At 40.3% G+C, this 24,898-nt stretch overlaps 1 protein-coding gene across 2 annotated transcripts in view; it reads left to right on the forward strand.

The window, feature by feature from the left end:
- The window catches only part of plxnb2a.1 (plexin b2a, tandem duplicate 1), a 230,569-nt gene that overhangs the window by 109,933 nt on the left and 95,738 nt on the right, over positions 1-24,898 (forward strand). The gene's annotated exons all lie outside the window — the stretch shown is intronic.

A 24,898-nucleotide genomic window follows, 5' to 3' on the forward strand; every position in this document is an offset into this window, starting at 1 on the left:
CGAAACTGGAAAAGAATCCAAGGAGAAGAAAAAACATTTATGGACAAACACAACTGAATTTAAACATTTAAATCTTTTGCACACAAAAAATAAGAAGTAGGAAAAGAGAAAAAAAGAAATTACAGCGCAAATATAAATGGAGAAAAAAAACCAGCAGAGTTGCCCCATGCTGACACTTGAAAGTATCTTTTATATAAACTCAGTCTTTGACATTGTCAGATAAAGTTTACTGCACTTACTGAGCAGCTGTTTACAGCTCTGTAGGTAAATATGGAGTTTCTTTAGGGGAAATGGGACTGGCGAGCTTTTAGCTGAGGTCATGCTCGCTGTGGGTGGTTACCGCTGACACTTTGAAGCGCTGGGGCAGGAACCTGAACCCAAACTTGCCAGCACAGTGACCCTGATTGGGAGAAAGAATAAAAGCTCCTCTTCAGATCAGCCCAACAACAGAGAGCCAATAGTTGTTCTAAGAGGACTTTAAGAAAAGCTTCCTTGGTTGTTTTTTTTTTTTGGGGTTTTTTTGGACACATTACTTCAATAAGGAGGAGCTGTGAAGTAATTAGCCCCCTGCTGATTCCAGTGCTAAAACCTTGTGTTGATGAATGCATCTGTCTGTGATCACGCTGCACTCCCGCTCTGTCTGCAGTCACCTTGCCAGCATGATGCCCGGATATAAAACTGAAGCTTTCTTATGAGCGCCATTTGTCTGGCTTTGTCAGACCAAACAAGCTCTCTGATCACACCAAATTGTGCTTAAGGATATTTTGATGGGCTTTTCTAAATCTTTTCTGACATCTAATGGGGCATTAATTGCAAATATAATTGGGACATTAGAAGTTTATTCTTGTCTGTGGAAGCCTGAAAGGTGTTTGGCTCCATGCAGCATCAGCTCAGTGAGATTCAGAGCAGGTTTATGTCTCTACAGGGAGGAGATGAAAACTCGTGATTATTCTCAGGTGAATTTTTCTCTCTCAAAGCCAACTCAGGGAGGCTTAAAGGGGCTGTAAATCACTCTGTCTTATTATATTTATCCCAAGTGAATCACCTTGCTCAGCAGCTTTCAGTCTGTCCCGCGCCCCCTTATGGATGATTTTTTTTTTTCCCTTCCATGCCTTGTAATGGCCTGTTTGAACTCCCATCTTTAGTTCTCTAATATCTGACAGATAAAGCACTGTGACAAACCAATCTTTGGAGGGTTTACTGTCTACCTTCTCTTGACATTTGTTCACCAATCAGTCTTTTATTTTTTTCCTGTCCATCATGGTCTCTTCCTACATGTCAGTATTTATTCCTTCCCATTTTTCCTTCAATCTGTCTCCTTCTCTTCGGCTGTCAGATGACTTAAATGATAAGAAATGGCAGCCGTATCAGAAGAAAAGACCGTGCCTGTGTGTGCACGCGTGGCTTCAAGTCTGCACATTCGAGTGTGCGGTTGGCAGGGCTGTCGGCTCCGGCTGTCATTGTGTCATCGTCATTTTCATCCCCGTAGCGCTCCGTCACATGCGTGCACACTCTGAACTGACGGACAGCGAGGAAGAAATGAAGACGGAGAGACAAAACAGTCACAACAGAGACATTCTTGATGTCAGATATTTCAAACAGCAGTTTAGTGAAGAGCCAAGGTCCCCGCTGGGTCCTAGACAGGCTCTGTAAAGCGAGCTGTAACCTCTGAACTCTCACATTGAGAGCTTTTCATGAGTGGAAACAAACTCAACTAAACAAACTTAACTACATCACAGGAACAGCCGGCTCCCCTCTGCCCATAACCTCAATTGAGTTCATAACCTCAATCTCTCTGCCATCCAAAAGCAAAATTAATACCAACTTCTTTTTTTAGTTACGTTGCAGTTCAGCGGTGCAGAGACCCAAGTTGCATATTTTGATGCGAAGGGGGGAGGTGGGGGGAGATTATCTTTCTTTTCTTTTGTTTTTACATTCAAAAAGCTCACCCATCAACTCAAATCAATTGAGTGAGATGAATCCCCACAGAGCAAGTTTAATGGAAGTCAGAGAAAGGAAAGATCTAATCTGCATTGCAGCATAACAAGAATATTTCTACGCTATTATCAATGAAACCAGATATTCTTGTCATCAAGGAAAAATAATAAATAGCTTGGCTCTGAGTGCATATTTGTTTTTGTTTTTTCTGATTATCTCATTTGAAGCACATCGTGCTTTGAATTTCCACAAATCATCTTTTAGTTGAGTCAATGTGGCAGCGCTCTGCTTGTTGACACCATCTGTTGCGGCTTTATTTTTTTCACATTGACATATTGAGCTCGAATTTTTTCCCCCTGACCCAGTCTCCTCGTTGCACTTCTAACTTCCATCTGAACTGAAAAGAAACATCCTTCAGTCATTAACCCAACAATAAAAGCTACCGCGAACAGCACGGACCTTTTCTCTGGCTTTTGTGTTTGCATCGAATGGCAGTTAACTCTCTGCACATCCGTCAGACATGAAGAGCTTTCGAGCTGTTTTTCTGGCCACCTGATGCATTTAATTCCACTCTTAGCCATAGTTGGTCACTGTCACCATGGGGGCGGGGGCGCTGCCTGTTTGGTGAACATTTGTGTCCAATGTTTGGTGCTGAGGGCGGCATCAATCAACCGCTGCTTCTCTAAATCTTGTTTTGAGAAGTGCTTAGTCGTCAGCTAGGCCTAAAATGCATCTTCCCCAACTGGTTGGCAAGTGGTTTCTTACAGTGATTAGGTGAAACTGATCGCTAGCAGATTGCAGCGGTTGCCCATAGTTTGCATGGAAGTATGGGCAACAAGTAAAGTGTCCGCAAACACTTGCTATTTTGCTGAGCAGAAGTGAAACTGTGAAAAGTGCAACGCCAACTGCAGACCGTTCACCTACAAAATGAAAGTTGTGCCTTTTTAAAACGCTTTCTTGCATCAATGAGGCAAAATTTTAACTGACTGGATCGCTCAGTAGCGCCCCAGTGTTTGCAGACAAGTCTCTGTCCCCCATGCAACCAGTAGCAATCTGTTAGCAAGCAAAGCAATCATAAAAAGGTCACTGCACCAGCCTGTGTTTACACGTGCTGATCAAAGCATTAAAGCAATGTGAGCTGGGGAGTTTTGAACAGCTTAAATCACAACTCGTTGTTATTAAGGAGCGTGTTGGCCATAGCGTCTTGGGGTTTTTTTTGTAACAGGTTGCAATAATATTTATTTATTCTGCTATAAAGTTGGTCAATTTTAAAAAGGGAGCCAGCCTCAAGTGGCCATTTGAGGAACTGCAGCTCTGCTTTGAATGTCCTATATTCTGAAGTAATTTTTGTTAAATTTGTCTCTAGAGTAGCTTAACAATGTGAGGATAAACTTTAGGTGAGATCAAAATGCTCTTTGTGATTATTCATTGCGTTTTACATCTCCGCTTGTATCTGATTTTAGGCTTGTGATGTGCCAGAGAGACGCAGAAAAATAAAATCCTCCAAACAAGTGTTTGGATCAAAGAGGTTCGAAGTGCTTCTCTTCATGTAATAATAAAAGGTCAAATGGAACCAACGCAACAGGACAAAATATGTGTTAAAAGGGGCTTCTGAGGAAGAACAAGGTGACATTAACTTGAATTTAATTTGGATGGTAAATAAAAATCGAGCAATCTCATCAAGGTCAACACGATTCCTTTATTGAAATGTTGGCATCAAAACATACCCATAAAATCGACAGAGGCAGCAGTTACATAAGCCGGTTTTTGAATTAAAGTGATAAAAACAGGGTTTCCACATTAGCTATTCCTGCCTCTGGCTCTGTAACCGGTTTACTGTTAATCAGAAAAAATGACTGTTTGTTACACAGAACAATATGTGTCACCTGTATCTCCTGTAATGATCTGTAATCTCCTGGAAACCCCATGGGAATACTGCTATTACACAACATGTGTGCTCATCCAAAAAGAGTAAAAAAAAAAAAAGTAAAATAATTCAAACAAGAGCTTTACATGATAAATATTCATCTGTTGAATGTCTTTCAGAAAGGCATTTATTTATTCTTGCACAGCCTTTAATCTGATTAGCTGTTGATTTCATACAATTGCAGCTGCAGATGGTACAAAAATATGTTAATTCACTCCTTCTGCAGCACGCAGGAACATGTATTTATGAATGGTGTGGAAAAATAGGATCTGGTGTTTTGGATTGCGTTTACAGATGTAATTAAGTCTTTTAGATGTCATAATAGCAGATCTTCTGGTTAGGTCTGCAGGACTCAACCACTTCAGGAGAAGTGGGATTCATGTATTGAGGCTGTGGTATGCACATTAAAAACACTTTATTGTCGCGCCAGGCCTATAAAAGTAGTGTTGTTATGGGCAGTGTGAGTCACATTCTGTCTTCCTGAGGTTAGGAAATCTTCGAGGAGGTCAAAACCCCAGAACAAAGTAGGAAGTTTTTGGCAGATGGCACTGTCTGGGCACAGTGAACTCATTGTCACGTTCAAGAAACCAGTTTGAAATGATTTAAGTTTTGTGATGTGTAGCGTTATCCTGCTGGAACCTGCCTTCAGAAGATACACTGTCCTCATAAAGGTATGGACATGATCAGCAACAGTTCTCAGGTAGGCTGTGGCATTTAAACAATAGCGAGTTGATGCTAAAGCATCCAAATTTTGGCAAGAAAACAATCCTCTTCATAATTATACCACCACTGTTGATACAAGGCAGGACGCTTCCATGCTTTCACGACATTTTTGATCGTAACGTCAGAATGTCGCAAAAGAAATTGAGACTCATCAGACGAGGCAACGTCTTTCCAGTCTTCTGCTGTCATATTTTGGTGAGCTTGTGGGAACTGTAGCAGTTTCCTGCTGTAAGCTGACAGGGGGGGCACCTGGCGAGATGCTCTTCTACATACCTTAGCCATAATCAGTGGTTAATTGAATTGCTGGTCATTATTAAAATTACGACACAATGTATATTTTCTCTTTTTCTGAGCATTCTCTGTAAACCATAGAGATGGTTTGTGGGAAAATCCCAGCAGATCAGCAATTTTTGAAATATTCAGACCAGCTGTCACTACGCCAACAACCATGCTGTGTTCAAGGACACTTAAATCGCCATTCTTCTCCATTCTGGTTCTTGGTGTGAACTTTGGCAGGTCATCTTGACAGTGTCTACATCCCTGAATAAGTTCCTGCTGCCATATTTGTGTTAATCAGCAGTTGAACAGGCATACCTAACAAAGTGGCTGGTGGGTGTAGATGAAATATTATATACAAAAACAGCCTCCAGCAAATGAGGGGCAACTCTGAAGCACAAGAGATAATCTAACTAATTTGTAGCGAAAGGTACAAATCTTTGCCAAACCTCAGTCTCGCACTGATCAATAAAGAATTAGCTTTTTAAAGTGGTCCTTGATGATGTGAAATGGCTTTTCAGACACGTTAACACGGCCAGTGTGGTAATTTGTTTTCCTCTTACTGTAAGAGGATTTGTGAACTGTGCTCCAGCATTTGTGGGAGGAGGGGGAAAACATCACTGAGCATGCTCAATGTTGGTTTGGATGTTAGAAGAAAGTGTCGTAGACTGAGATTAGAATGGAGTAATTTGGTGGTGTCCCGGTTCTTACTGGAAATGCTTTCATGGAAGTTTATAAAAACAGAAAAATGCTCTTCTTGAAGTTGTACACTGCTGATAATATTTGCAGGCCTGCTTTAAAAACAATGAGCATTACCAAAGCAGACAAATATGAATGTATAATTTTCATATTAAAGCCTCTGGACACGGTATATAATGGCTGAAGAGTTGAAAAATAGTGTATATGAGTCCAGAACAGTTTATGTGGCGTAACATAAGGAGTGGTTGTCTCTTGTCCTGATCCTTTCCTGATACTAACACAGAAAAACAATCTCCTCCACCTTCTTCTTCTCCTCCTCCTTATCTTTCCATCTGACTTGTCTATAACCTTCTTATCACCCATCCCTATCACCATGCCTCGCCATGTTTCATACTGAGCAGGGAAAGGATGAGGGAGGGGAAGGAGTGGTTGGAATGAGATTCAGAAAGCGAGTGGGAAAGATGGTGAGCGATAGTGAAAAGGGGTGAGATGGAAAGAAAGGGCAAGGACAGGTACGAGACGAGCCGAAATTAAACCCAGAGTGAATACGTATGATAGTTCGACCGGGTGGAAAGGAGAGAAAACGGCGAAGAGAATGGGAGTATATTAGACGGAAAGATAAGGTTGCAGGCCGAGAAAGGGTAAGTAGAGGGTGAAGAAGCGAAAGGTGATGGAAAGTAAATTAAATCAGAACACCTTTGGGATGTGAGATGAAACCGATGCACAGAGCTGGTTTTATACTTTTATTAAAAATCTCACCTCTGATACGACGAATGATCCAGTTTGATTGATTGGAAAGTTATTGTAGAATTGTTCTGTGGTGCACTGCTTGTCTGCGCTTATTTGATTTCGTCAGTATGGTCCAGGTCCACCTCGGCGCTTTCATATGAGATGGCACTTCACTACAAATGGCCGAATCCCATTATTTCTTTTCTCTCGGTCAGTCGCAAATGGATTTCTGGCCATTTTTGTAGTGAGAAAAATATATCTCTTAAAATAAAAGTAGGCCTCATGAATTTCACGTGGACCAACATCAGCTCTTTGGATTAGGCTGATGGTTGGTTTCTTCTGTGCTGCACTGAGGAGCTGCCAAATTATCTACAATTTGAAAATTCAAGCTTTTGCTCTTGTAGATCACATCTGAAAGTCAAGTCAAGTTTCCTGGGGATCTTTATCATAAGCACGCCACCTTCTGTATTGACCTGCAGGTGATGAAGATGATGTGCAAAGCAGAAAGCTGTAGGCATGTTGGTGCCATTTAAAGTCTTTTCACAGACCTCCAGAGGAGTAATGGCTGGAATTTGGTTCTGGAGGCAGTCCTTCTTTTTCTATTGGTGAGCCTTGTTAAAGATAAGATTGCAGCCTCTGGTTTGATAAAATGTTTTGACTTTGTTTGGGGTGGGTGGCCTACGTTTGGAAAATGCACTCTAAAGTCTCTGAACTAGGGTCCCGATCCAGTTTTCAGACCACTATGTAATTTGACAGTTCAGGTGACGCCAGTAATCATAGGCAAGGTGCATGTTTGTAATAAAAGGCATTATTAGATAGTAGGTGGTCAGATTTGATCTAAATAGCTTCTGAAATGGGATGTTAGAAAACAGAGGGGATCTGGGCTGTAAGATGAATGTAGAGAAATCTAATTGGTGCATAAAATGTGTCAGATATGGTTTAAAAAAAGTGAAAGGTCTTCACTGGCTTTGTAAAGACGGTCATAAATCCCAATGCTTTATAGGCTCTAGAGCTCTGTTTAGGTGCGTCTTTTATTTTTGTAGCACCAAACAAATTGTATTATATGGATGCGGGGTTATTCTAGATATAAGCTGAGGATGGTTAAAAAGATGGATGGACAGCTCTTCGGATGGGTGGAGAGACAGGTGGCTCAATGGATGGATCTAAGGTAGGGCTGTGCGATATGACCAAAATCGCATATCCCAATATTAAGACATCTATTGTCCGATAACGATATAAATCACAAAAATGTAACATTTTCTGTAAATTCTGTGAATCTCGGGCAGCTCGACTTGCGTGAAGTGTTTCCAGCTGGGCAGCAGCCGTTTTCTTTGTAAGTATTTATTACACGGCGTGCTGCGGGGAAAAGCCTGTTCTAACGTTTAAGTCTAAGGTTTATTTTTTTAGCACCTGACGGCTCTTTTTTGCTTCTCATCCGTAAACACTCTGCATACTCTTTCACGTGATTCAGTTTATTTTGAAAAGTCTCAACAGGATCTTGAGCTTTATTGTGAAAGGTTTATGTGGAACAAGCGGACACGCGGTGGTTTTACTGTCGTTGTTGCTAACGACAACGCATAAAAACAAACGCTTGTCTGTCCGTAGTGTGGTTATATAAAATATAAGAGAAAGTGAGAACTTAAAGAAATTAATATAGCCACTATAGTGACCATCAAAACGATGAAAAAATATTGCCGTAAACAGTTTATTTTTTCAACACCACGAAACAAACGATAGCGTAAAATGAAACGATAGACGTTTTTAAATCGTCATCCGATATATATATCGTTATATCGAACAGCCCTAATCTAAGGCTAGATGGATCTGATGTGGGATCAATGCATCGGTGGATCTAAGTTTATTTCATATTACTTCAGAATTAGCCACAACGGCTATTACTGTTACAGTTTTGTTTTCACCTAGTCATTTGGTCTTTATGTCTGTATATGGCTCACATGGCCTCTCCCTTAGAGATAGGGTGAGAAGTTCGGCCATCCGGGAGGGGCTCAGAGTAGAGCCGCTGCTCCTCCACATCGAAAGGAGCCAGCTGAGGTGGTTCGGGCATCTGACAAGGATGCCTCCTGGGCGCCTCCTGGGTGAGGTGTTCCGGGCATGTCCCACCGGGGGGAGGCCCCGGGGCAGACCTAGGACATGCTGGAGAGATTATATCTCTCGGCTGGCCTAGGAACGCCTTGGTGTTCCCCCGGATAAGCTAGAGGAGGTGGCTGGGGAGAGGGAGGTCTGGGCTTCTCTGCTTAGGCATCTGCCCCTGCGACCTGGCCCCGGATAAAGCGGAAGAAGATGGATGGATGACAAATTATTTTCCTGGATGAACCTCAAAGGTCGCTTTGGGTGCTCATGAACCTGCATGTGTTTACGTCTGAGTGTAGACAGATTTTGTCAAAGCCATGAAGCTGAGACTGTTCATTTTAGTCACAACAATTTAAAGGTGTGTCAAACATAGCTGGTCAAACATGGGTGTGTACAGGTGAGTAAGGGCTCCTAAGATGCCGTCTTATGTTACATCCTGGTTATTCTATCTGATGTATCTGGTAATATTTATGAAGACAGCAAGTTCTAAAAAGGTTTTAATAATGATGAACTGTTACGTTTGCTGACTCTGAATTGGACACCCGTCACTTCCTGGGATGTTGTGATTGCCTGGGACCCTCACCTTCAACATCCTACATAACTACTTTGTAATGTTAAAGGTACTGAGAAAAGGTAAATAGATCTGACTTAGCAAGTCTTTAACAGGAGTTATGAGACAGCTACACGTGTGAAAGGAGTTAAAGGAAAGTCAGAATTGTGGCAAATGAGAGAAAGACGGAGAAAGAGTGGAGTAACCTTTTCCTCCAGCTACTTCAATAATTGGATTTTGACTTTGTGCTCCATGTGCATGCGTGTGTGTGTGAGGCAACTCCAGTTTCACCTCTCAAGACGATGGATCAGATAGAGGCCGGAGAAAATGACCAATTCTTCTCTCGTTCTCCCAATGGGCTAGTCAACACTCACACTGTTACACAGTTGAAAAGTTCATAGCAATCTCTCTCTCACATATATAGTCGATAGGCACTGTGTTATTTATAGCCTTAGTGTTTTTATAATTACAAAGCGGCTACGTGATATGGATTTTATAAATTTACTATTCTGTTTGGTCTGTGAAGGAAAATGAATCAGCTTTGTTCAATAAACTCTCTGCCATTTGATTTTGTTTTCTGGGAGTGGTTTTTTTTTGTGCTTTGCATTTTCAGTGTTCGGTGCTGTTTCGTGGATACACTTTCTTTAAAGTTTCTAAGTCATTAAAAGTGCCTAATGTCTTTCACTGAAAGATGGGATCAAATGAGAGATTTATACTAATGGAGAAGTTTAAAAAATAACCACAGTACCCACTTTTTTCTTTTGTACTCTTGACTACGGCTTCAGTTAATCATTCAAGTTTGTCAGAAAATGGTGAAAATTTCTCTTAAAAGTTCCATCTTTAAATGTGCTTGTTGTCTGATTGCCAGGCTGCTTCATAAATGTATTTGGTTTACAAAGATAAATGAGAAAGAAGGCATATCTGAGAGGCTTGAAGCACGAATGATGATGACAAAAATGACTGATGGCCCGCTCCTCTTAATTGTTTTCCTGTGTTGCTTTTTGGGATTTGTTGAGCTTTACTTCACAGAATGATGTATATTCAGTTAAGTGGTTCACACTTGACTATTTTTAAATAAACCAATGCAAGACTTTTAGTTTGAAGCAGAGTTTAGAAACAAGATAAATATATGAACGTTTTCCTTGAAGGTTTACAGATGAAGAGAAAATATGTTTAGAGAAGGATTTTGGTTTTGTTTTAAATGTCTGCTTTAATAAGATCAGATCACCTGCATTTGAATAGTCCATAGAATAAACACTCAGTTAAGAATGTGAAATGATAACGTTTATTATTTAAAAACTGTGGGACATGTGGGAGAAACTGACCATGGAACAAATGCAGTGTTTGAGTAATCCATCCATTTACTCCGACCTCCCCCCACTTGGACTTTATCCTCTCATGTTTGGATGTTTTCCTTTGCTTCGTTCTTTGGACTTCATTGTTTCATGGGCTTGAAGATAAGAAGATGTAGGCCCCACTGTTGTACTTCAGTCCTCTAAAGCTCAAATGTTTAAATGAGGTTAGATGGATAAAGCAGCTTAATATAGTCTTGTTGAAGTCTAAAGCTCAGTCCCTCTAAAGCTGTTACCTTTTGGCTTTCCTATGTGAAGGCAATCAGATCGCTGCTGTGGCTGTCCTCGATGTCATTCTTCTGCCTTTCCATTGAGTCTGTTGTCCTGGGGGTGACCATAACCCTGTTCTGCTCTGTCACGGTGTCAAAGCTTGTGTTACACCCAACATTGTTGTCAAAAAACAAAACTGACATTACATCCACTGACACAAATTCCCACCGATTTTGTATAAAATAACGATGAAGACATAAGTCAGTTGCTGTGATATCACAGAAATTGATATCAGTGCAGAAACTCAGAGATTTCCAGATTATACTGAACAAGATGCTAGAACATCTTGAAGATATTTGCTTCCTGTTTCTACTTTTGTCTTACTCACAAATCTCTTCCTCTTATTTCCAATAAGAAAGTTATGAGTAGGGCTTCTTCAGATAATGTATGCACAGATGACCCTGTGATCACTTGATTTCAAATAAATCAGTGGCAAGAATTGCATTTCTCAAATTTTTAAAAAGCTCAGCACTTATTACACTATCAGTGTTTCAGTTTTGTCTTCACAAGTAAGAACAGGTAGCACTCTAGATCAGTCTCTGCAACATCAAAGAGCCAATCTGACATTTAGTTTTAGAGAAATGTCTAAGGATTGTCTGAATCTGTGAGACTGTTGGAGGGAAACCTGGGCTTACTCTATCAGAGATAAAGGCACTGACTGAAGCGAGCAGAGACAAGAAAAAAAATATAAGTTAACCAACAGATAACGCTGAATTTGGAAGGACTGCAGCCCTGGTCCACTGAAGTGGAAAAGGGGGAAAAAAATCCTGGTTTGTTATCAGGAAAGTTCAGAATGGAAATGGTGCGATAGGAGTGAAAATGGCAGATGGTAGAGAAGAAGAAAAAGGCGAGGGGACAGTGGACAGAAAGGTAAACAAGTAGGGATAAGAATACATTTGTTTGCTGATATTAGCCTTTATTAAGACTCCAGGAAACTAATTTGTGCACAAAATCACTTCCACCCCTCTCCATATTGTGTCTTTCATTGTCTGATGCTAATTAGCAGAGTATCTCAAAACTTTAATGAAGTCTGGTGGCTCTGGGCCAAAGAAAGTAGTGATTCATTTCTGGTGCAGGTCCCAGATTGTTTTGAAAGTAGGACATTTTGAGCACGTTTGACTATTCTTTTATGAACCACTCCTCTTACTTCAGCGTTAGTAACACACACACACGTTTTAGATGATAAAAACACAAACTTCTTAGTAATATTGCAGTCTCGGTGAAGACGTGCACTCAGGGGCCTTTTTAATCTTTAGCTGTTTCGTTTTTGGAAAGCTGTTGTAATCTGCTCACTGCTGCAAAAACAGCATTAGCAACAAAAGAGTTTGTGAGGTTAAATGTGTATCCTGTTATCTTTGTCGAGTCTTCTTCATCTACTCAATTCATTGAGCTGGTGTTTTAATTACTGTATGTGCTTCACTGAAGCTGAAATAAACCAGAAAATTCCAGTAATTAGTCATTGTTGCACAAGGAGGCCAGAAAGATGTTCACCTTTGCAACTCTAAAAAGCTTTTTTTCTAATCTAATGAATACATTTGAGTCATCTTATTTAGTGAATCCTTACTTTGACTAGGTTGGAAGTTTTTGTTCACATGGTTTATTTAATGAGTTAAAAAGATCACTGACAGAAAATCGACAAAGGCGTGGTAGATGTAAGTGTTCTAGGCTTTTGGCTCAATAACTCAACATTCTTAGAGCTTTTGAACAGCTGGGGGGAAAAAATGAGAAGGAAACTGAGTCACAAGTCTGACTGAGCCACAGCAGCTGCTCTGTGAGGCATAGAAGTGCTTTTAGCTAAATGCTAATGGACAGATGATTTAAAGCTTTGGTCGTACTGGCTCAGTGACTGGTAACCAATCATCCTGCAAGCAGTGGTTACTAAGAAAATATGTATATTCACTTACCTTTCGTTATACTCATCACACTTTAACAATCACTTAGTGACTAGTAGGTGAGTGCTTGGAGAGGGCATTTTTCACACAAACTATGGGTGACTGAGGCAATCTGCTAGTCTTTGCAACACAGGTTCAGAGGGTTGAAACCAGAGACCACTGATGACTAGGGATGGGTATCGTTTAGGTTTTATCTGATACCGGTGCCTAGGGCTGCTCAATTAATCGAATTTTAATCACGATTACGATCTGGGCTTTCAACGATCATTAAAAATGACTGAGGGGTCACGTGATGCGTCGAGCTGAGCAGACGGGAGTTTATGAGCTCTGCACTGGACAGCTGTAAAATATTGGTATTTTAGCTCATTTTTGCCAACAAGTTGCCTGGAATATCTATATAATGTCTCTAGACGAGTTTTTCGCACACCCTGGATCAAGCAAAAGAGAGAAATGGGCAAACGAGGAGTCAAAGCGAAAGCTAGCAGTGACCTGGTAGCTAGCAATTCCCCCGAAAAGGAGACCATGTGCGACGCTGAGGATGCACTAAGTACACTGCGGGATGACGTGATTGTGGACAAGGTGACTTCTAACATATCCAAGTATATGGATATCAAGATATCCGAAGTCATAAAGCCAATAAACGAGCTCACCGAGAAATTCGACAATCTGATAGAAAGAATGGAAACAGTGGAGCAGCGGGTCTCGGACTTGGAAGATGTCACGGCTACAAATGAGCCACGTATTGCCGCTCTCGAGACCCAGCTTAAGAAGGCCATGGAGCGTCTGGAAAGCTTTGAGAATCAGAGCCAGCGGCAGAACGTGAGGATTGTCGGGTTAAAGGAAGGCGCGGAGGGCAGAGCACCAGTGGACTTTTTAAAAAAATGGATACCAGAAGTCCTGGGCCTTCAACAGGGTGCCATTACAGTCGACAGAGCCCATCGCACTGGACCACCTATGAGGCTTACCGGCACGGAGGGACCGCGTGCAGTACTGGTCCGGCTTCATTACTACACCGATACACAGAGGATTCTCCAGGCTGCCAGGGCTAAAGGTACCGTAAACACAGAGGCAGGAAAAGTATCCTTCTATCAGGATTTCTCCGCCGAGGTGGCTCGAAAGAGAAAGGAGTCGGCGAATGCGCGTAAAGCTCTCCGAGAGGCGGGGATCAAATATTCCTTCCTTTATCCAGCCATCATTAAAATATTTAACCCCGATGGCACCAGCATCTCCCTCGCGACCACCCAGGACGTCAAGGACTATGTGAGCAAATTGCCAAGACCTAAATAAACTGTTGGTGCACGACAGTGTCATTGTAACGTAAGTTACAAACTCGAGGCTTACAGCATTATAGTATTGATAACGAGCTAAGCTATAGAGTATACTTTGATTTTTGACATACGCTCCAGTGCAGGGATGTTACGCGTTTGTGGCCCCCCACAGCTGTACTTTAGAGTAGGGTACATCTAGATGTGTAATTTATTTTTTGTTATTTTGTGGTATTTGTGTTGGGGAGGGTTGAGGTTTCCAGGCTTTATGTTCAGGTTTTGCTGGGAACCAGTGTTCTTGTTTTATGCTCAATTATTTTGGTTAATAGGCTCAGACTGGTCAAATGTAGATTTGGTTAAATATGTAAACAGCACAATATATATATATATATATATATATATATATATATATATATATATATATATTACTTTTCCTATATGTCAGTTAAGATAAGTACTTGGAATGTTAAAGGGTCCAACAATGTGGTGGAAAAAAAAGTCCATTTTAAATTCTCTGAAGAAACCCATATGGAAAAGATATATATAAATCTTATAAAGTTTGTATCTGTCTTGTGTGAAACTTGTATGAAAAGCATATAAGAGATAAAACAGATATAAGATCTCTTGAAAAATTATATAATGAAACTTGTATGTTTTGGATACTTACTAAAACAATGTATGAAAGTAATGCGAAAGTGGCCACTTTCATGAGTAAATCATGTAAGCCTTGTATGATTTACTCATGAAAGTGGCCACTTTCACGAGTAATCACATATAAGTTTTTACTATTTCTTTTCCGTATGGGAAGATTTCACTCACATTGCTTTTTTGCAAGAAACCCATTTGACAGATGATGAACACAGAAAATACTGTAGAGAATGGGTTGGTCAAATTTTTTTCTCATCCTACACAAATAAAAGGGGGGTTATTACCCTTATACACAAAAATCTTCCCTTCAATGTTACAGCCACTCACAAGGACAATGAAGGAAGATATATATTGGTTAAAGGGATGTTGCATGGGGAAACTGTTCTCCTAGGTAATATATATGCGCCGAATGCACAGGATGGCGAATTTTATACGGTATTATTTAGTCAATTAGTGGACATGGACTGTGCTAATATAATATTAGCGGGTGACTTTAACTGTGTTTTATGCCCTAAAATGGATAAACTTCCCCCACAATTTATTTTGACCAAAAATTCCAAAGCCCTTTGGCAAATTATAAATGAGCTTGACCTTATAGATGTCTGGCGACACTATAATCCACTATCTAAGGAGTACACTTTCCATTCTAACCCTCACTTGTCAGCATCTCGTATAGATTATATTTTTATGTCCAAGTGTATCAGTCAGTTAGTTCAGCAGGTAAATATTGGTCATATAGGTCTCTCTGACCATGCTCCTGTTGTCTTAACCATTCAACCCATGAAACATATTGAGCGCTCTAGGTCTTGGAAGATGAGCACACTGTCTCTTTTGGATGAGAAATTTATACATTTCATAACAGAGCAAACAACAGTATTTTTAGAAATAAATGATAAAGAGGAGATAGACACGAGAACTTTATGGGATAGCTATAAGGCTTACATGAGAGGGATGATTATTTCATACACAAGTCATAACAGGAAGCAACGATTAATAAGGCAGTTAGAGATCGAGAATAATATAAAAAAGCTGGAGAAACAATACTATGTAACAAAATCAGCTGAAACATTAAGTGAGCTTAATATTACCAGGACATCTTTGTGTAATTTGATAATGCGAAAGGCTGAAAGAGATGTCCTTCTTGCCAGACAAAAAGACTTTTTGAATCAGCTAGTAAGCCTAACCGCTTTCTGGCTCGTCTTGCAAGGAATACTCCATCAAGTTCCTTTATCACAGCTATTGTGGATGTGAATGGTGAAAGACAAGTAGGAAACCATCAGATTAATGAGTCCTTCAGAGAATTCTATACAAACTTATATCAATCTGAGATGGACATAACAAGGCTTAACTCAGGCTTCTTCCTAAACGACTTAGTATTCCCTCAGCTTTCTGAAGATCAGGTAAGCCTGCTGGAGTCACCCATAACAATGATAGAGGTGGATAAAGCTATATCTGCACTCCAGTCAGGGAAATGTCCTGGGGCAGATGGTTTCCCAGTAGAATTTTTTAAGGTAATGAAAATGAAGTTAAATAGTTTATTATTAAGGGTTTTTAATAAAGCATTTGAAGAATCGAAACTCCCAGAATCTATGTACCAGGCTAATATAACATTGATAGCTAAAAAAGATAAAAATCCAGAGTCATGCTCATCTTACAGGCCTATTAGCCTTCTTGGTGCTGATAATAAGATACTTTCAAAGATACTGGCTCTTAGGCTAGAAAAAGTAATGTGCTCTATCGTGCATGCTGATCAGGCAGGCTTTATTAAGGGGAGGAATTCTTATAATAATACTCGACGCCTATTTAATATTATTCATTTTTTAAATTTTCATCAGATCCCTGGAGTTGTTGTTTCTATGGATGCCGAAAAGGCATTCGATAGAATTGAATGGGAATATATGTTTGAAATAATGAGAAGATTTGGGTTTGGAAAAAACTTTCTGGGGTGGATCAAAATTATATACAAATCACCAATAGCATCTGTGTTAACTAACGGCTTGTTATCTTCCCCATTTTCACTGAGCAGAGGTACAGCACAAGGTAGCCCATTGTCACCACTATTATTTGCTTTGGCCATCGAGCCTTTGGCCTTGGCCATTAGACAAAATCCAAGTGTTCTTGGAGTTAAAATTGGGGATAGACAACATAAAATTCTGCTTTATGCAGACGATATTCTTCTGACACTGACTGACCCGGTTAACTCTTTACCCGTTCTTATTAGGTGTATCAAGGACTTTGGTCTTATATCTGGATACAAAGTAAATTTTGATAAATCTGTTATAATGACTTTGTTTAGTGGAGGGGATAATGAACCTTTATATGTTAAACCTTTTCATTGGGCACCATCAGGTTTTGTATATTTGGGAGTTAAAGTTACACCAAATGTTGGTCACTTATATAGAGAAAATATTAATGGAATGGTTCAAGATCTTCGGGAGATGCTGACAAGATGGAGGTCACTTCCGATATCATTTTTGGGAAGAATAAATCTCATTAAAATGGTAATCCTACCGAAAATATTATATCCCACAGGCATGTTGTTTGCAATTTTGAAATCAGAAGATATTAAAGTAATTAACAAAGCTATGGTGGATTTCATTTGGGCAGGAAGAAAACCCAAAATTAAATTGGAGACACTACAGTTACCGAAAGATCTGGGCGGGTGGGGAGTGCCAAACATAGAAAATTATGTCCTCTCAATACAAGCGAGGATTCTTTCTTCCTGGATACATGAACATTCTGATCTGCCATGGCTAAATATTGAGGAAGTATTATGTAAACCATCCTCACCTGTTAACTTCTTAGGGAAACGTCTAAATGACTTACCTCACGTAATAAAGCATAACCCACTGATATATAATGCTATGTGGACGTGGGGAAAACTGAGAAAAATTTTTTAACAGTAGTCTTCCGTTTAATATCTTGTCAACGTTTATAAATAATCCAGACCTTCTGCCGCAAAACATAGGGTCAAGCTTTGTGGGATGGCATAAAGTAGGTGTAAAGAGGTTTTATGACCTCTTTAAACATGGTCAGTTTAAATCATTTGAATCCTTGAAGTCCCAGTATTCTATGTCAAAGACTGAGTTTTATAAGTATTTGCAATTGAGAAATTATGTGTTTAAAAAATGCTAAATCATTACAAATCTCAACTGCCTCTTTTCGGTTGGAGAAATTTTTTCTGGATAATAGGGAGCATAAACATTTTGTATCAAAGTTTTATTCCGAGATTTATGCCCTAATTGTGGATAAACTGGCATGGTTGAGAAAATCTTGGGGGACGCTGCTTAAATGTGAAATAGATATACAGGCATGGGACAAAATGTTGCTCCTTCCATCCAAAATCTCTGTTTGTAACCGATTTAAAGAACTGCAGTACAAGATTTTGCACAATGTGTATATTTCTCCGTATATTTACAGTAAGTATAATATGGGAATATCTCCAAACTGTCTCAAGTGTAAGGTCAGAGTGGGCACTAGATTCCACTGCTTGTGAGAATGTGCTATTATTCAGTCATTTTGGAAAGAGGTCTGCGCCAATATTAGTACAGCCATTGGTCATCAGGTGACAGAAAACCCATTAATGTGTATATTGGGATATATTCCTGTCTCACTGGTACAACATGAGCATGTTTTTGTGCCGAAACCTTAATGTTTCCAATGTTGTTGCAGTCCAGATAGCTTGGTGCACACAAATAAGTTCAAGTGTCCATTTGTTTGTGGTGCTAAATAGTCTTTGTATCACCAACATTACTACAGATCATGCAAAGCAAAGTGGTGGATTACTCAACTAACAAACCCACATTGAAATTGTGAGAGACCATCTGGTAGGAACTGAGGATATATGTAGTATTTACACTCTGAATGAAAATCTATTCAGTTGAAAGTAGCATCTGGTTTCCTCTGCCTCCGAAGATTGTAATTTCCAGTGCCTACATTTCACTGTGGAGTCAGTTTTCCATAACAACTAGGCTGCAGAGAACTCTGTGAAATAACTCTGATGTTCTTTTTCTTAAGAAAAAAAAAAAGATTTAAACATCTGGGATTTCAGTCCAAAACCATCTCAGGTGCAAAAGAAGACTTTGACTTTCAACGAGCTTGGTTTTCAGACTGTGCTGAACTGCTGCAGAGATCAGGATAAAGAGAGAAATGAGAAAGCCGTTCTTACTAGAGTGTGTTCCTGCATTAGATATAATGTAATAGTCCATATTGAAGATAATACTTGGATAACAAAGTGCAGTAATGATATAGTATATGAAATCCTCAGCAGGAAACTAATATCCAGCTGTTATCGCCTGCCAAGTTGTGGAGGAGAAATGAAGGAGAAACTTTATATTAAAAGACCCTGTGGCGCTTTGTGTCTCTCCCACTTCATATTCCAACTGAAATTGTCTCAATAAGGCAACTTTGACTTCTGCTTATTAAAGAGATGTTTCCTTCTTTCTTTTTTTGTCGTGGGAACTCACAAAATGTAAAACTTCAAAATTATAAAATAAACTCAAAACTTAAACAAATCGAAGTAATCAAGCAGTTTAGTCATTGCTGTGTGTTAATCTCACACACGCATCACTGCAGCTGATGTTCAAACAAAACCAATGATAATCACCCACCTGCGGCTCTTCCACCTCTCACTTTTTAAAGTTTGCTTCGTGATTCCAGTAACACAGAGCAGAAGATTACAGTGAAAAAGCTCCAACAATAATTTAGATTATAACTCCCAAACACCAAATGGCAGAAGGATAATGTTGGTGAACATTCCACAGTCACAGGGGTGACCATGTGCAATGGGTCTGCGATGGTGTTGCCCTCGAAATGGCAGCTTTGAAGACTGGAACCAGGTCTTTGAAGTGACTTTGGACTGCCAACACAGTGATAAAGTGTCAGTGAGACGGAGTCAGTCTGCTACCAGTTTAAGATTGCAGGTAATTGCCAGCTTGACCCCATTCAATCTGTTTGCAATAATAAAACAATTAACTGTGATAAATTGGTGAAAATCGCAAATCTGTTGCTGTCTCCAAATCCAGAAATTTGCTTTGGACATTTAGTCCAGCCAGAGCCTCGTAGATTAGAACTAGAAATGGAGAAACACAGTAAATAATTGATTAAGCATAACATATATTGCTAAATTATGCAAATTCAATTATTTTGACTGCATTTAATTGATATTCTGGTATTAGGTTGGAGCCATTTATTGTGGTTCGAATAGAATGACCTACTGTAGATAAATTATAGATGACAAATCAGGTGAAGTAATTGCAGCATTAACTTGCTGATTAAACAATGAGCAATGAATAATCGCATCAACACTACAGCGCAGTGAAAGCACTACCCAACTCTGGAAGTCTGTCCAGTTGGAGAGCAACATGTGCTGGGGGCAATTTTAAAGTGTCCAAATGACATAGTGTGCAACACAACATCAGTGCTGAAGGACAATTAAATTTGATCTATCCCAGCTGCTCTGATAAATCAGCTATATCCCGCCAAACTGTTCGGTCTTAACACTTCAGCGCTTTCCTCCTACAAAGTAGCAAACCTTGTTTTTTTTGTTTTGTTTTTTTTGTTTTGCTTTTTTCTGTGAAACACTTACATGGATCAGATGATAGGAACACAATCGGGACGATTCGTTTTTATCCATTTCTTGTTTCTGCTAAGTTGCACATAAAATGAAAGGTAATAAATACGCAGAGGAGGACAAGAGGGACACAAGCCCGATTTAAATTTAGAAAGCATCGAGACCATCTTTGCTTGTTTTTTTCCACCCACAGGATGGCCACACTGACTTTTTAAAAAAATATATATATATATTTTTTGCAGCTCTTCTTGTGTAACCTCTGAGGCTCTGCAGTACCAAAGAAAGTCCCACATGGTTTCATATTTTATTCATTCTTCATCGAGCGTGTTTTTCTGTCTGCCTCCTACACAGCGGTCACTGTGCTGTTTTCACACTCTTCCCACTTACTTGTCATCTCCCCTATCTTTTCTTGCACTTTTCATGATGGGGACCCCCCCACCCTCCGTCTCTGGAGCAGAGGTCTTCAAAGAAAACTCTGCACTGACCCTCTCCTCCTATGCTCTCCGTTTGCTCCCAGCTGGTCTTCCTCTCCCCTCTTCTTTCACCAATAAATGAAAGGTCTTCATTGACCTCGCTCTCTTCCTTCTCTCCCTTCTCTAGGCTTCTGAGAAATGTGAAAACTATCTGACATCTCCCTGGGACATCGTGTGTGTGTGTCTGTGGTTGTGTATGTACACAAAGGAATAGATGAATCAATTGAGAGACTCTTTTTTTTTTATTTTTTTTTTTTTTTTAAGTAAAATAGTTTGAGAGAAAAATAACTGATTGCATTTCACAAACAGAAAAACATCCAGAGACAGTGTTGTACTGGGGGGCTTTAACTAAGCAAGCACAAGGATAAAGAAGGCTCCACCGGGATGCAATTAACAACCACTTGTATATCATATTAATTGACTCAAATAGAGGATTTTTCTTTGTTTTGTGGGAACAGCGACATGCTCGGAATGCTTAATTTATTTTATTTGGAGTCCAAAACTGGAATATATTTAATGTAAAATTGTGTAAAACAGAGAGAGACAGAAAATATTTGTATCTAAGAAGGTGGCATCCACAAGTGTGAATAAAAATGACTCGGCTAATTGTAATTCTGAGGCAAACATGAAAGCCTGCACTAAATTTCCTGGTAATCCATCTGGTAGTTCTAGCCTTTCAGTAATGTTTCTCTTAGTGAGCTTATGAAAAAGTTCTTGTTTAGCTTGAAAACCAAGACTCGGTGTGAATGGATCTAAATGAATGGCTTCCTGGAAAAGCAGAAAAACACATGCGTGTGGTTGTTTGCTGCAGAGCTTTTAACATTACACTCTTGAAGCCTGATTTGTTGCAGCAACACAAAAGCTGCTTTTTCTTTGGAGTTGTAAGTAAAATTTTAACATTTATTTTTTTTATTCCATGCCTCTAAGCTCTTTCCAGCCATCCCACCCACACACTCGTACTCCAGTGGATGCATCGGTGGGGATTTGGGGTTTAGTATCTGCCCAAAAATAGTTTAACAACCGCACAGGAGGACCTGGGAGTCTAACTAGCAGCCTTATTTCCCAGAGGAACCCACCCGAGGGATTAATAAAGTTCTATCTTATCTTATCTTATCTTATCTTATCTTATCTTATCTTCTACAGTCACAATGTCCCAGAGTCAGGATGTCAGTAATGGGACATGATTCAGAGGATCCTTCATGGCTCAGCTTGTTCTGAAACATGTCACCATAGGTGTAGATTTAAGGGAGTACTGAAGCTACTTCAAATGCTAGGAACTAATTTGAAAGAAGCATGGGTATTTATTAGATCCCAGTCACACTGACCTGTAAAGACTGGTTGGCGACTCCCTGACCATCACTGGTTGCTAGGGAAAAATGTACATTCTTGGACTGATTACTTTAGGTAAGGCAGTCTCTAGGTGGAAACAGAGACCTCTGAAGGCAACATGGGACATCTCCATTCGGTAATGAAAATTGAAAGTTTTCATTACTGCTTGTTGAGTAATCTGAATGTTTGCTGATAAGTTGGTGTCTTCCACAGAAAGAACAGTCACTTCTGGGAGGTTTTTAGAGCAGGGCCCTTCTTTTGTGACCCCGTTTCACCTGTCAGCCTCCAGCAACCACTCACATAGCAGCTGATGTTGGTGGGTGTAGTTGTTGGAGGTTGCTGTGCAGTCCGTAGACCTGTGTAACTGAGGCCTGAGGAAGACTTTTCTAAGTGAGGCAACAACAGACAATGACAGTTTTTTTTTTGCTTCCAGAAAATATACTTATGAATTACGAGTTCTTTTGTGATCCCTGCCAGAGATAAACGTGCACACATGGTGGTGCGTGTGTGTGTGTGTGTGTGTGTGTGTGTGTGTGTGTGTTTGTGTTTGTGTTTGTCATCATGGCACCGCTAGCATCATGCGCATGCAGGACATTTAATAGCTATTCAGGAGTTTTTCTTCCAGGTCTTCTTCAAAAAGAGAAGAATGGATCAATGGATCTGAGTTGTTATCAGTCAAAAACATCACAGTTTGAAACATAATAGATTCTGAACTCAAAATGAAAAGCTCAGGTGTGTGAAAATGAAAACTGAATAGCAGAATAGCAGAAATGAACTCCTTGGTGGTCAAAGAGGCTTCCCTTCTCTGCTGGGATAAAGCAATAAAAATGGACACTAACATCCACAGTGACAAATGAATAAGAAAACAGACGTCACGGTGATAAACATGTGGTGGAAAGATGGAGCCGTGACCATCGCCAAAACCCACAACTGCTACTTTGATATGAACAGAAGGGAATTTTGTTTGGTGAGAATAAAATTAGATGGATTAGCGGATTAAAGGATTTGTTTGTGTCTGAATAATTTAAGTTTTTATTCAGTCACGAATTGAGATATTTTGCAGCACATAACCAAGAATTCCTCATCTGTTTACCAGTAAAACAACTTCTGTTGTATGTAAAAAGACAGTTTGTCTTCATCAGTGTGAGTGCTTGTGAGGGTTGAGGCGCTCTCTGCCGTCTGTTGCCTCGTGTAATTCCAGACTGACTCCATAATGTTGATCGGGGCTCTGTGGGGGTCGTCCATCTGTTTCAGGACTCCTTGTTCTTCTCGAGGTTGAAGATCGTCATTTAAAAGTCAGACTCACTCGGATGTTCAGGCTTGCTGTTCAACTTGCTGTTCAGGAACCGAACAGGAAGCTTCTTCCATTCAGTGGTGTCAAAAAAACAAACAGGAAAAAATCTGTGGGAGAATCTGAGTTGGGTCAGTGGAGAGCAAAGCTGAAATCATCCAATGTCAGTTTGTCTTTGCATTTTGGGTGGGCTGAACCACACGGCAAACAATATTAATTGCAAGATAATCCCAGTCTCCATAGAGACCAAAACCTTCTTTGTACCAAGCTGTAAAGTTGAACAGTGTAACAATCGTCTATGGGTGGGCACTGATTCAGTTTTGGAGCCACCCTCAAGTGGCCATGAATGAAACTGCAGTTTTCGGCTTAATTTTGTAGCTCCGGGTGTTGCTGCTCAGTGTAAAGTACAGTTTAAATTAACTGGTGCAGAAGAAATGCAAAGATTTTTGCAGTCTCCTGAGTAGGAGTTCTTCCTGTCTGGAAAGTCTCTGAATTTTTTTTTACCTAGCAACAGGACCAAAGACCCCTCGGAAACACTAACCTTTCAGTCATTTACTCAGTGACAAATCCTTTGAGGTTTTATTTTATTTATGTATTTTTCATCCCCTGATTCTCAGTGTGTTGCAGGAACTGCTTCTTTGGTCACAAATGAGATTTTAAGCTGGACGTTAATTCATCAACAGCAGTGTGAGTTAGCACTGTTTATTTTGTGTGTCAACCATTCATGGAGAGTTTTCCTGTCTAGGCCCCTGTGCTTCCTCCAGCTTAGATTTTTAGTGTTATCGCTACATTACACACACACACACACACACACACACACACACACACACACACACACACAGCCAGAGAGTGGGTATAATAGCTCTGGCCAAGCATAACAGGACAGTGCAGAGCCAGGTCCTAGTCATAACATCCCTACTGTACATGCTGTTCTGTCAGCTGTGTGTGTGTGCAGATAATGCACCATAACCTCATCTCACCTCTAACACACTTAGACACCTCTCTTCCTTTTCTGAACTATAATTCTGACTCCCATCCTCACCTTGTCGTCTTATCTGCCCTTTTATATGCTCACTCTCTTTCTCTTTTTTTTTTTCTCTCTCTCTCTCTCTCACACACACACACACACACACACACACACACACACACACACACACACACACACACACACACACACACACTCACACAGCCTCTCTCGTTCCCACACTGTGCAGAGGTGTAATCAGCACCTCATATTGTAACAAGAGATTAGAGCTGCTCAGCTAAAAATCACAATCTGCCCCGTCAGATAGCACAGCCTGGGTGAAACACACGCACACACACACACACACACTGCAGCCCCTGTGATGAGCCTCTCCATAATTGTTGTCTTCTCTCATATTATCAGAGTCCTCAGCAGCTCTTCCGTGATTACCAGCACAGCTTCACCTGAAGGAGGCGTAATGATACCCTGCGCTAACCTCCCTGCGCTGACCTCGGTCCCCCCTCAGCCAGGCTCAGTGCATGATGAAATCATTCTGTTCTTCAGCTCTTACTGCTTATCTTTCAGAGTTGGTCTTATTCGACGGTTCCTTCTTCTACTTAAAAAGAAAAAAAAATAGCTTCATGATTTTATATTGTTTAAATGTAGCAGCTGAGGTGCAGTTGGTTATCTGCTGAGGGTTGAGGATTAAATGAAGCTGATTTCCCAGCCCGCTCTCATCCCTCGGGTGTCAATTAGTGCCGTTTTTGTTGAAGCCACTGGCGTGGCTCATTTACATACAAGGTGTCCTCCTGCTTCTGTGCACCTGGTGATGGCATTAGTGAGCAGGACCTGCTGCTTCGATTTGTCGAAGAGCAGCTGTGACGACGTTTTCACCCGAAACCTGATCTC

The sequence above is a fragment of the Mchenga conophoros genome, linkage group LG17, assembly GCF_057382185.1.
Source record: "Mchenga conophoros isolate Kocher_MC1m ecotype Shallow Benthic linkage group LG17, M_conophoros_male_GT1.1, whole genome shotgun sequence".
Classification (NCBI taxonomy): Eukaryota; Metazoa; Chordata; class Actinopteri; order Cichliformes; family Cichlidae; genus Mchenga; species Mchenga conophoros.